Here is a 12,606-nt window from a genome sequence, read left to right on the forward strand (position 1 = left end):
CTACTGTTACTTACCACCTAAATTAGCAATATAAGAAACAGTTAAACATTACAAAATACTAGACATTTTTTTAAAATTGAAATTATTAAAATCTTCTATACTGAGGTGCAAGGTCAAGTAAGAATGCCTTCATTTTTTTTTTCATTAATTTAGATATGATTATTTTTAAACGCGGAAGTTTTCTAAATAAATAGTTTTCATTATAAGAAGGTTTATTTTAGAAAGTTCAAGTAGTCTAGGTTGTTCTTTAAGTAAATAATTTTCACCTCTTATATTATAATTATGCACAGGTAATTCTGGATTCTCAGCAATATGGAAAAAATATGTATTTGTTTAAAAAATATACAGGGTGTTAAGTAAATACTCCAGGGGCTGATAGTTCTCACCAAATCTAAACAAAAAGTTTATATAAACATAGGTTGAAATAAATTTATTTTAGCCGCTAGCCGCCATTTAGTATGTTTTTTTTACAAAACAACAACTCAAGAACCATTCAACCTACGGAAACCAAAATTTACATATACATTTACTGTCTCAAGAGGCAATTGCAAAAAAAAATACCCCCGCCGCAGCAAACCTGCAGTCTAAGCGCATTTCCATTTGACTGATTGGATTTACGGTACACTAAAATGTCTGCTTAAAAATATAACATTTATTCCCTATTCAAATAGAATTAGTTTAACAAGTACTTAGGTTTGCTGCATCAGGGAGGGTAAAACTGTTTTGTTTTTTGTAAAATGTTAATAGTTAGTAAGAGATAAAAACATTTTCCAAATTTGATCAAAATATGTTCATAAACAAGCAAACTACAACAGTTTACTTATTCTCCATAAGAATAACATTGGAATTTTAAATTTACAATTTTTTGGAATTTTCTCCGTAACCATTAGGCGCATAATAACGCTTCAATTTACTAAATTATTTGTTTTTTTTTTTAGCTTTACAAAATGGTTTGGAAAGAAATTTCTAAATTTTATGTTTTTTGGGTCAAAAATGGGAAAACCCTATTTTTACCCCATAAACCCCTTGTAAACCCCCGTTCCCATGATCCAATCATGCTGGATCGCGAACTCGTTCGAATAAACGTAGGTTTACACGTTTGTACCAAATTTCATCAAAATCGAATCATTTTTGCTCGAGTTATCGTGCTAACGGACATATATATATATATATATATATATAAATGAATTTGAACGGATGGTGTTTTTGGCCTCTAGGGACCTCAAAACGAAAAAAAATCGGTTCCACGACCAGGTCTTACCATGAGTTCTACGATAATAGCTTATTCCCTATATGGGAAATTCGCTAACAAAGTAATTTTCTTTTAAATTAATAAAATAGCGGCCATTTTAAATTTTTAAACTTAAAGCTACCATAGAATGGCTGGTTTTATGAAAAAATGTAAAAAACACTTTTATTTAGCATTTTTAATTCCCTACCAAACGATATGAAGTTCAAAAATATCGAATAAACAATGGCTAAAATATCATGATTATTATTTGTAAAATAGGGAAGAATAAGGTGAAGCTATTCAATCTGACGTTTGCCTATTTTAAAAATAAAAACCATGATATTCCAGCTATTTTCTACTTCTAATTCCAAAATCAAATAAATGAAATAAGTCAGCCACTCAACAAACAATACTGAACACTGCCGTGTAATTTGTGTGATTCGTAGAAACCCACAAATGAGTGCTGTTGCTAAATTCAAAGGTACATGAGCCGATGTGCCTTCACAGCAGCGCAGGAGACTTGGTTCCGCGTACATTCATAGGTTAGAATTTAGTGACAAATGTTACACATGAATAAATATATTATATAGTTTAATATAACATTTAAACTTAATAAAGAAGTGACTGCCCCACTCGCTCCACTGTCACTACACCATATAAAGAGCTGCATTAGTGTATTTTTTTGATTAGATTGTTTATTAATCTTCATTGAAGACAGTGTTAAGAGTCTTCCGTAGTGGAAGCCATGTTGGATTTCTTCCCCATAAGAACAATGTTAACTTTGGGTCCAAATATCTCATCAGCAAATTGTCATATAATTATGGATAAGGAGTTAAATTTAAGGAATTGCGGTCCTCTAGAGATTGACGTTTTTATTTCACAATTTTTAATTTTTATAATGAATAATTGATTATTAATTAGCTTAAAATTAAGCTAATTATTGAAAAGAAATGAAAATGGATTTTCGAAATTCAAAAACCTCAGTCACGAGTCTATTATGTTAAAAATACAAATTATAAATTTCAAAGCTATATCTTAACAAATAACGCCGTTACGTGTCCACAAATGATGTAATGTTTAACATTGTTCTTATGGGGAAGAAATCCAACATGGCTTCCACTACGGAAGACTCTTAATAAGTTGTCTTGACTAACATTATACATGTGGACAAGTTTTGGATGCAGTGCCTGCTATCTTTACTAACATTACTTTTCTTTTCCAGGTAGTCTACAAGTGTTAGAGGGGGGCATGGGAGCCCGCAGGAATTGGAACAGGGGGGTGCAATGTATAACAAACATCTTTGGGGCTCCGGGGAGGGGGGGGGGAAATATTGCTCAAAATATAGTGTTTCAAAACATATTTTTATGGTATTTGTTAACACATACAATCAACCAAAACAAAATTGTATATTGTGCATCAAGGATAGCAAGTCATCAATTTGTATTCCAATATTAAAAACTGATAAGCTATCTTATAGTTAAGTTATTATATATAATTTATATTGTTAAATATACAAGCCAAACAATAAAAAACAAAATTGAATTAACAGTTGAATAAAGCCTAGGCCTAGATAGTATAAGAATGGTACATCTGTGAGTAATGGCATCTTTCACTACTAGTCACGAAAGTGATCCATTTCGGGGTGAGATAGTGTTTTACATGCAAGTAGAAAGTCAAAGACAAGCATGTAAAACACAATCTGGCATCAAAATGGGACTTTAGTGACGAGCATTGAACGACGAGCAGTGACCAATTTCACTCCTACCAACTCTAGCTAAATTATTTGAAAAATTAATGAAAAAGAAACGTGTTAAATTCCTAGACCAATCAAAGTTTTATAGTGAAAGGCAGTTTGGCTTTAGAGAGGGGTTGAACACTGAAACAGCTCTGAAAATTTTTTTGGATAAAATATACACTGGATTAAACTGTGGGAAAAAAGTAAGTGGGATCTTCTTGGACATCAAAAAAGCATTCGACACAGTTGATCACCAAATTCTTTAAAGCAAACTCTTTAACTGTGGGATTAGGGGTAAAGTACATTCTTGGTTTAAATCTTACTTGGAAAATAGAAGGCAATGTGTTAAAGTTAAAAATACTTATAGTAATCTCGGTCTAATCACAAGTGGAGTACCACAGGGCTCTGTCTTGGGAGCAATATTATTTTTAGTGTATATAAATTGCCTATGCAATGCTAACTTAATTGGTGAGATAACATCATTCGCAGACATTACAGCTCTTTGTTATGTCAAAGATAGTTGGATAGATATAGAGCAAGCAATGTCGATGGATTTAAAAGCCCTTCAATGGTGGTTTTCAAATAATAACATGTTACTTAGTCCTGAAAAAACTAAGTTCATAAATTTTTGCCTAAGAAATGAAATAAAATTTAGTGACAATATCATTTATACATGTATTGACTGTTTATGTAATAGAACTCAGTGTCCTGTAAGTTGTGGTGTTGTTCGTCAGACAGACAGTATAAAATACTTAGGTATAACTCTAGATCAGGAGGTTAGTTGAAAAAAGCACATTCTTTTGTTAAAGAAAACATTGAATAATTCATTACGATAGTTTTATTTTTTACGTTATTTGTTTTCTCAAAAGATTTTACGAGTCTTGTATTTTTCACTGATTTGTAGTAGGCTAAATTATGGATTATTCTGCTGGGGAGGAGCTTTTGGCAGAACTTTAAAACCAGTTTATATTTTGTAAAAGAAATTTGTAAGGATTATTAAACGTAAAAATCAAATGGAACCCTCATGGCCTGTATTTTTAGATCTAGGTATTCTTCCATTGAAACACATGTTTGTTTTTAAAGCTTTAAAGATTTTCTATGTTATGAGTGGTAACATACCTAAATTACAGAATCTGTATAAAGTTAAATTGAGGAAGCAAGAATCGCTAGCCGTTCCAAAACCTAATTTATCATTTTTGTCAAAAGTTATTGTTTTCTAGGTCCAAAAATCTTCACTAAACTTCCAGAAGCCATAGCAAATTCTAAAAACTTGTGTATATTTAAAAAAAAAACAAAAGCTTGGTTACTTGGCCATGAAAATATTAACTCAATTTTAAATGTAGAGAAATAATTGTTCATTCTACATTGTTTTGGTTTAGAACACTATATGTTTTATTTTAATATTTTGATTTAGTTTGCATTTATTAGGTATAAGGGAGACCAACATTTTTTTAAGTCAAGACTTATTTTAGAATGATACTCTTTTGCGCATTGATTAGATTTATTGATATTGATGGAACCTCCACACAGGCTTTGCTTTTGAGGCCCTAGATATTTCTGAAATATTGCTTAACATGTGTGTACAGTAAAAAGTTTTAGTTTATTTGTGTTATTAGAGTAAAGTATCACTTTCAACTTTTGAACAGGATCCTTTTTTTACATTGAGGATTATAGTTTAAATTATGGTTTGTATTCTAAGTTTATTTAATAGTGATTTTCATAACCTGTATATTCAGCTATTATTACAAAAAAGTTATTAATGTAAAAACCTTTGTAAGATTACTTATAATAGCGTAATATATTATACTTTACGTTGATGATAGTGTATTGAAAACTGTGCTATGTATTGTTGTAATTGTAATTTTTCAGAAATAAAAAACATTCATTCATTCATTCAACTTTCCATTAAAAATTAAATTGTTTATAGTTTGTCAACAACTTTCCACTACTTAGATAACTCATAAAAACATAAATAAAATTAATTAAATAAACATTAAATACAAAAATCTATCTACATGTAAGAAACATAATGTATTATCTTTAAGACATTTCAACATTCAGATTTTACAAATAACTTATGTTGACAGTGGCGTAAAAGAAAGGCCCGTAATGCAGGGGGCCGGGAGACAATGGGGCCCGCGAAACGGTGGGCGGGAACTGGTGAGCAGAGAGGCCCATGAGATGAGTAGGGCCATAAAATCGTAGTTCATTCTTATTGAAATGTACTATCATCATTCAATAATAGTGTTGAACAAGTAACAACACGTTGTAATCGTTTAATTTTGGTTTGGCCTTTTATTCAGTGATAACGAACTAAGGTAAAAAATTGAATGAATGATAGTTAGAATGCATGTTAAAGATATTGATTGTTAAATAGTCATTAATGATTAGTAAAAGGATAGTTGGAAAACTTTAAATTTTAAACCTAACAAGTCATCTTCCTCATCATTCTTATAACTTAATTCTTTTAAAAACAAAAATGATAAAAGTATAAAGTTAGATATAGATAAAAATTCCATTGCTCAAGTTAAAACTCCGCCCTATCGCTTAACCCTCCATCGGTGATACCACAGAGTTTTCTCCGGGCACATTTATTTATTGAGAAATATGTGATATCGCCAGCAGCTTTAGGAGTAACATTACCACACGTTCATCTTTCTAGGAACCATTTGAACATTATTTTGATATCACACCTCCCCCACAAAACCCCTATCAATCAGATGAATCCTGAAAAGTCGTGTAGCACGGAGCTCGGCTCCATGAGTGTGTTGTTATTTTCTCTGCTATTTATTTTTATAAATATGTAAAGTAAGAGCTTTTGTTAATTTCAAGTACAATTTTTATTGATTATACATGGTTCTAATAAGTTTTCGCTTTATTATATGTACACAAAATTTGTTCTAATGTTTCAACGCCCAAAAAAATACTTTGTGACACCGATTGTGTTTTAATATCAAAGTCACCTACAAATGGCTTTCATCTTCATAATAACGGAGACTCACACGCTCCCGTTTTACAAAAACAAACATTTACTATTGTCTAACTCACTGCAAATTGGGCAAGAGTTGTCTTGTGTTATTAGTGTAAGTAACAACAAACACATTTCATTATAAAACACAAATGCTGAATAATAAGTGCATGCAGTCATCTATGGATAAGCCCCTATAGCGTTTATCACCTAAACTAAACCTTTTCTAAACTCAAAAGCCAGTAGATAGTGAATATGTAGAGGTGTAAACAGGTTGGCACTCATAATAACAACCACCCTCGTTAATGACCAAGCTCAGTAATGACCAACAGTTTATTACATATGTTAAGCATTATAAAAACATATTTAACAAAGTTGTAAAAAAAGCAAAATTACTAGCGATTAGCAATTTTATAAAAACATCAGAAAACAAAACTAAGGCAGCTTGGCAAATTGTAAATCAAGAGCTTGGCAATACAAACCAAAAACCAAAAGAAAGAATAGTTTTGAAAGATACAAATGGTCATGAGCTTGGTAATCCTGGAAGTATTGCTAAAGTTTTTAACATTTTTTTTTTCAAATACAGTAAGTGACCATAATGTACAAAAGGCTACTGTCAATGGAGTCCATGCTTCAGTGAAACATATCTGTAATGATAATGGGATATCCTTGTGCAGCCTCAGGCTAACTTATGTGGAGGAAATCAAAAAGATTGTTCTGTCACTAAAAAACAAATCATCCGTTGGCTAGGATGAGATCCCAATTAAATTGATAAAAGCCACTGTTAATGTCATTGCCGAACCTTTATCTCAAATTATTAACCAGTGTTTAATATATGGAATTTTTGCGGATAAACTAAAACTTTCCCAAATCTCACCAATATTTAAAAAGGGCCTAAAATCGGATATTAACAATTACCGTCCAATTTCTGTATTGAGTAATTTTTCTAAAATATTTGAGAAGGTTTTGGTTTGGTTTGGAATTTGAGATTGGTTAGTTATTTTGAAAGCAATCATCTATTTTATAACAAACAATTTGGATTCAGGAAAAATTTGAGCACAGGTTCTGCACTAACACAGTTTATAAATGAGGTTACCCAGGCTTTGGACGGGTCTCAGGCTACAGCTGGTGTTTTCTGTGACCTGTCCAAAGCTTTTGACTGTGTTGATCACTCAGTCCTTCAGCTCAAGCTGAGTGATTATGGTATTAGGGGAAGTTGTCACTCTCTACTGAGTTCTTACCTTTCTAATAGAAAACAAAGAACTGTAATAACACTGGATAAGATCAAGTACTATTCGCCATGGGAAAACCTATCGGCAGGTGTCCCCCAAGGTTCAATCTTAGGTCCTCTATTCTTTCTAATTTACATTAATGACCTCCCTTAAGCTATTGATCAGGAACTAATTCTTTTTGCAGATGATACAACAGCCTTGATAAAAAATAATAGTACTTCTGAAATGCTATCTTCTCTTGAAAATGTGGTTCATGATATGGAGGGTTGGTTCTTGAACAATGGATTAAAACTTAATCTTGAAAAAACGCAAACAATAAAATTTTCCGTCAGAAACAATGGTAATAAAATTGAATCCCTTAAATTGGTAACTTCTCATAAATTTCTAGGTGTTTACATAGATGAATCACTTAAATGGGATGTACATCTGAATCAATTAAAAAGTAAACTTAGATCCATATCAATTGTATTTCTGCACTTAAGGGACTGTGTTCCTAAAGAAACTCTGAAAATGGTTTATCATGCTTATGTAGAATCGGTATTGAGGTATGGTATAATCTTATGGGGTCAGGCTACCGGAGTCAAATCAATATTCAGGCTACAAAAACGCATTATCCGTATTATGACCAGCTCTCATCCACGTAGTTCATGCAAAAACCTTTTTCGAAATTTAAAAATCCACACCCTAACAGGACTGTACATTTTGGAATCACTAAACTACATTCATTCAGCTAAAAACGACCTCCCAGAATCAATTCAAATCAACCATAGATATGATACTCGAAATGAAAACATTTTTAGATTTCCAAGGCACCATTTTGACCCTTTATGAAACAAGTCCACTATATGCTGGGCTGAGGCTGTACAATGTGCTGCCTGCAAACTATAAATTGTTAAATGGAAATAATTTTAAAGATAAAATAGGTGAACTCTTAATTGACAGAGCCTTTTATTTAATTGCAGATTTTCACAATGCCCCTTTAGTTTAGAATAGTTTTATCATTCAATTTTGTTAATTTATATTATCATCTTGATTACTATTTAATTTGTTATATCCTGATAATTTTAACTCTGACAATGCACCTATTCTGTATGTAACACATGTAAAGAATGTTATGTGCAAATAAAATATGTCTATGTTTATGTCTATGGCTAAGCTTACGGTCACCCAATGTATTGTTTGTACCTGAGGGAGATATTTCCCTTACATAGCTAAGGTTGGTTAGTAACAGTCACTGTAGGTAGTCAGTCACCACTGCTTTGGCCACACAAGTATTTTAGTATTTCCTAGCCATGACTATTGACTGTATAAGCCCAATGATAATAAATGCACACTCAATGAAAAAATGTACTTAATTTAAGTTGAAAGGTTGATAAAATATATCTAATATACTTCAATGTTTATCTTTTTAAGTTTAAATATTTCTGAAAAATTCCTTTAGGTGTGAGGAGGTTGTTGGAAAATTTCTGTTATAATGGAGAGATAACTCACATTTTACAACAATATTCTCCCTTGCACTTTGACAAATTTGAGACAAAATGACAATTCCAAGAAATGCTTAAAAAGTCTCCTCTAATTGCCCATTTCCCCAGTTAAATCAAGTACCCATCCTGATTTTAATTACCAATTCTCAAACACTGGAATGGATAAATGAAAGATTTTACTTCCCATCCTCTCTCACTTTTTATCTTTAAAACTTGAACGTATTGAAATGAATTGATAACAGAGTAGAACAATAAATTTGATGAGGTACCAGTACAACACTTCACAGCTAAGCTGGAAGAATGTCAGCAAATCAGAGGAGCAGTAACTCAAATAGTCACCTGCAATGAACCAGCCGAAAACTGTGAGGAGGCCTGTCCCACCCAGATTTCATATATCACCTGCGAGACTTCTTCTCCAACACTGCCAAGAGTAACCTGCCGTGTAATGATGTGTGTAGTGATAAAATCATGGTCCAGTGTCATGTGCGCAGGAGGGGGAAGCTTTGAATGAAATATCTGTAAATAGCTCTAACTTAAAAAAACCATAATAATAGTTTAAATAAGGGTATAGATAAGGGTATTTTTGATAACACCAGTATTAGTAGTAGTCAGCCAGAACAATCTCACCAGACCCAACAATGTAATTAAAAGTCACAACTGACCAATGTCATCAATCTGACCTTAGCTCAAAAATTCACAATAGGTCTAAAAATTTAAATTGGTCTGAAAAAAAATCTAAATTGTCTACATAAAAAAAAATCTTTCACCAAATTATTCAAAATTTTGATTCCCAAAAGGAATCTTTAGAGATTGTTCTAGAATAAATTAAACCTGATATAATAGTATTAACCGAACATAATATGACAAAATGTGAACTGGAGGGATTTAATTTAAACAAATTTTCAGTAACTTCAGAATCAACCACATCTGGAGAAGGAGTGGTGATATTGTCAGAGGTGGGTTTGAAAGTGGAATCATTGAACTTACAAAAAATAGATGATTTAACGGAGAAACTTTTTGAATGTTGTGTAGGAAAATATAATGTGACAAATTTTAAATTTGTACTTGTATGAATTTACAGGCCCGCTTTTATGAATGGGCTGACTGGGCATATGCCCAGGGGCACCCCCCAAACCACCGCCCGCCAGCAATAGGAAAAAAAGGGGGCGCTGCTCTTAGGTTTGCCCAGGGCTCGACTTACCCTTAACACGGCCCTGAGAATTTATAGAAAACCTCAAATGCAAAATGTTGAATTTCTGTCTAGATTAGATAGGCTATTAGAAATTTTACTTCATTTGAAGGATAAAACCAACTTTATAGTAGCTGGAGATTTTAATGTTAATGTTTTGGGGTAGCAGATTTTTATCCCCCTGGAATTTTACCCCCTGGGCAAACGTGACGTCACAAACCAGGGGGTAAAATTCCGGCCGCGAACTTTTGAGTTTCGCCACATCAGCTCGATGGATTAAACCCGGAATCAAACATATATTTTCACGGTTGTGAATTTAATCAGAACACATCAAATTATAAAAACCTAGAGTGTACGGCCCGGATTTTTACCCCCGGAATTTTACCCCCTGGCCAGATATATAAATTAGTGAGAATGAATAATTATCTTCATTCTGTTTTAATTTAATAGTAAACATTTTATTATTAAGTAGCCTATATTAATTTATTTGTAACATTAACTAACCGAACAGGTTTTTAATTTTAATTTTGAGATTCTAGTATTAGGATTCGATCTTTGAAGCTAACAATTGGTTAATATGACGTATAAACAATCAACTGAATGATAATTTTTTCGAACATTTCTTTACAAAATAAATAAATAAAGATAGGCTACTAAATAATGAAATGTTTAAAATTAATTAAAAACAGAAATAAGAAAATCAAACATTTAATTTCTAAAATGGGCCAGGGGGTAAAATTCAGGGGGGTAAAAATCCGGCCCGTACATCTTCAGTCGTCCAAATGCTAGTTATATGGACAGGGGGTAAAATTCGGGTTTTTATTGATAATCTAATTAATCACGCTCTGTCTATTTTCATTAGACTTCCGAATCCGCGGGGGTAAAATTCCGGCCGCGAACAAACTTTTGGCCACTCAGGATACTACGTCATAGTGACGTCAGCTTTGCCCAGGGGGTAAAATTCCAGGGGGATAAAATTCCGGCAACCCAATGTTTTTAGTTAAAAAGAAGAGGTTAAAGATCTTAAAATATCTTTATGTGAATGGCATTTTTTGGTTTATTTTCCTACTAGAATTGCTCCTAATTCAGTGACTGCAATCGAAAATTTTACCATCAACTTAGATTAATTTCAAACAAATGTAAAAGGAATAATAACAGCTCTTTCCGATCATGATAGATAGGTTTTAGAAGTAAATTTTGTTTATCGCCAATGTAGAAGATAAGTTCACAGTGTTTGACAACATATTTAAATATAATTTTAATTTAGTTTTCTCTAAAAAGAGAGTTAAAAGGTTTTTAAACAACAAAAATGACTGGATGGATTCAAATCTGATACATAAAAAAAAATGAAATGGTGGAATTGAAAAAACAAGCCAGATGTACAGGTGATAATGAGCTTCTAAATATTTGTAAGCAGAGAAACAAAGATTATAAAAATAAGTTAACGAGAAAGAAAAACTTTTATGATGAAAAAATCAAAACTCTGACAATATTTTAAAGAAAACTTGGGAAATAATAAATGAGGAAACAGGAATAAATGCAAATAACTCTAATAGTTCAATCACTTTTCTGAAAAAGGAGAATGAATGAATGATCCCTTAACCATCTCAAAGACTTTTAATAATCATTTTATTGGAGCCATTGAAACATTGATAAAAACAGCATTAAATTCACACCTGCTACAGGAACAAACCTGCCCAAAAATGCAATAACAAAGCCATTTTGTTGTAGCCTAGTAAATGAAAATGAAATCAGTAAAATAATTTGATCTTTTAAAAATTAACTATCTAGTGATCATGACAAGGTTATACTAAAACTAATTAAATATGGCAGAAAATCTATAGTAAACCCTATTATACACATAATTAACTGCTCTTGAATAACTGGAATTTTTCCTGACAGTGTAAATTGCTAAAGTTAATGAAATTTTCCAGACAGAGAAAAAAACGAGGTGAAAAATTATCAACCTGTGTCTTTGTTGACTTCCATATCTAAAATATATGAATGATCATTTGGTAAATGATGATTTCTTTGATGATGAGCAACATGGGTTTCAAAAAGGCAAGTCCATAACTACATCTTTAATGGATTTTACAGACCCCTTTAGGATATTAATGAAATGAAATGAAATTAAATAAGTGCTTTATTTACAAATAACTGTCTGCTTGTTTGGCATATTACATATACTTACGCTAACTTAATCTATCTTTAACAATTTGTAAAATAAAAATAAAACAAAACATAATTTTTATATTAAATATTAATTTACATGGATATCCTAAGGAACACAATCTTAATGTCTTAAGGAACACAAAAGGGATGACACTTTCTTAATAAATTACCATCAAATCGATCTTAACAGCATTGATATCTTTTATTGAAGATATTTTAGTGAATTTGGATGAAGATAACTGTATACAGTATACAGTATTGGTATACAGTATTGGTGCTTTTTTAGACATATCTAAAGACTTTGATAGTGTTAACCATCCTACCTTAATAAATAAGCTTAAACATTATGGTAAAGAATTGAACTGGATATAAGGTATTATTTGGAAGAAAGGCAACATGACACAAAATACAAGAACAGTGTAGAATCCAAAATAGAAAATGCCATTTCAATTGTAAACACTTTCCTCTATGATAAAAATCTTTTACTAAATAAGAACAAAACTAGATTGGTTAAATTTTCTTGTAAAAAAAAAACAAAAAAACAATGAATTTTTTTATAACATTGAGAATAACATCAAGTTTTTAGGTCTTATAG

The sequence above is a fragment of the Macrosteles quadrilineatus genome, unplaced genomic scaffold (genome assembly GCF_028750875.1).
Source record: "Macrosteles quadrilineatus isolate MER2022 unplaced genomic scaffold, UCM_ALF_1.0 Scaffold_7__1_contigs__length_78375512, whole genome shotgun sequence".
Lineage (NCBI taxonomy): Eukaryota > Metazoa > Arthropoda > Insecta > Hemiptera > Cicadellidae > Macrosteles > Macrosteles quadrilineatus.